The sequence below is a fragment of the Tyto alba genome, unplaced genomic scaffold (genome assembly GCF_018691265.1).
Source record: "Tyto alba isolate M040663 unplaced genomic scaffold, T.alba_DEE_v4.0 Super-Scaffold_42, whole genome shotgun sequence".
NCBI lineage: Eukaryota > Metazoa > Chordata > Aves > Strigiformes > Tytonidae > Tyto > Tyto alba.
Window position 1 is genome coordinate 6,213,774 of NW_024881318.1, and position 2,166 is coordinate 6,215,939.

Sequence of the window (2,166 nt, forward strand, 5' to 3'; positions counted from 1 at the left end):
TAAGCAACTTGTCCGCCCACAGTATGGGAAAAAGGAGCCACTCAGCCGTGGGTGTGCGTGGGGACAGGGACCCTCGGGGACTTCTGCCCCGCACACCCTGGCACTAAGAAATCTTAAACCGTATTTCCAGGCTCCCCTACACAAGCCGCACAGGCTCGTTGGTGACTCAGCTCCCCCATCCCCGGCAGGATCTGGCCAGCAGAATGCGAAGGGGGGGACCTGCGGAGTACCCCAGGTGTCAGAAATTATGACAGCCAGCTGTACCCCCCCCTCAGGAATACTGCTACGCGCTCATTACTTCTGCTTATTTTTGTGAGGATTGGGGTACACTTACCCTCTCTGAAATACTTTCCTTTGGCGACAGGTGCTCTAAAAGTGCACAGCGTTATTAGAATTACTGCTTTTTGTGATGTGCCCTCTTTCGACGCCCAGAATCATATTTATATATTTTAATTATTTTTGTGGCTGAATCAGGTTTAATGCTTCAGTACTTACAGCGCGCTACAACCCCCCCCCCGCGCCTCACCCAAGCTTCGGGAACAACCCCCGCGCTTTGCCTACGCGGGTTTGCCGCGCCTGGGTGGGCAGGGGAGGGAAGAGCGACCAGCAGCTCTCCGCACCCGCGCAGCGCTGCCGGCGGACCCCCGGGCGCTGCCGGTGCATCCCCGCGGAGGTGGGGCGGGGGGAAGCACCCACAACCTTTCAGTAACCCGAGCCGCCGCTTGCGCAAGACGGTTTGAGATAAATATAATATATATATATATATATATATTTTTTTTTTTTTTTTTTTCCCGGAGCGACACAGTGTCTAGACGCCCACGTGACGGGGCCGGGGCCGGGCCGGGCCGGGGCCGCGCCGCTGCGCACTGCGAGCCGCCGCCGGGAAGGGGGGGAGCGGGGGGGGGGGGGCGGGCGGGCGCGGCCGAGCGCGTAGGATCCGCGCCGCTGCCGGCTCCGCTCCCGGGTCGGCCGCAGGGGCTTCCCCCCAGCTGCCAAGGGAAAGACGGAGGCGCTGGTGGAAGGAGGGAGGGCGGCTCATTGCAGCGAAGGGAAGGAGGGGAAAAAAAAAAAAAAAAAAAAAAAAAAAAAAAAAAAAAAAAAAAAAAGGAGAGGGGAAAAAAAAAAAAAAAAAAAAAACAACCAACAAAAACCAGCCAACCCAAGAAAGGAGGAGGAGGAGGAGGAGGGGAAGGAAGGCAGGAAGGAGGAGAGAGGAGGAAAAAAAAAAAAAAAAAAAAAGCACCAAAAAAGCAGCAAGCCAGACGCGCCGGCAGCACGGAGAGGGTCGCCGCGGGCTGCCCCCGCACCCATGTAAGCACCGCCGGGAGCGGCGGCGGCTGACAGCGGCCCCGGCGCGGAGGGGCGCGGAGGGGCGCGGAGCGGCGCGGAGCGGGCAGCCCGGCGCTTCCCCGCCCGCAGCACGCTTCTGGGGAAGGAGGGGACACAGCCCCACTTTTTTTTTTTTTTTTTTTTTCCTTTTTTTTTTGTTTTTCTTTCTTTTTCGTAGCAGCCGGATCAAGACTCCGTGTGTGTATGTGTGTGGATTAAAACCTTTGGGAAGAAGGAGGAAAAAAAAAAAAAAAAAACCAAAAAACCAAACCCAGACCCCGCATCAGGACGACCTGGGCTTTAAAAAGGGATACAACACTCTGGATGCGCTTGTTCTTCTCTTTTGTGACAGATGCTTAAACCGATTCCGACGTCTTGAGTCTTAGGGTTGGTGTTTTGGGTTTGTAAAATTGAAAAATTTTTCGATTTTTTTTTTTTTTTTTTTAATAGGCATCATTTTGGCTTGCCTTTTTTATCTTTTCGATTCTGCCCTGCCTCGCCTCAACCCCGGCTCTCCCACCCCCTCTCTCCCCCTCCACCCCCCCCATCCCCCCCCCTTTACCCCCCCCCTCCCCAGCACGGGCGGGTTGATGGGAGCCGCGGCCCCCGGGAGGCCGAAGCACACCCGCGGCTCCAGCCGCGCTCCGCAGCCGCGCAGGGCGGCGCGGCGCCGGCACCCTCAACCCTCCTCCCCCAGCGCGATGCGCCGCAGACTGTAGACGGGCTTTTTCATTTTTCTTTTCTTTTTTGGGCAAAGCCGCAGCGAGCAGCGGCTCCCCCCCTTCTCCCCTCCTCTTCCCCCCCGCTTTTTTTCTTTTTCCTCGCCCTTTAATTTTT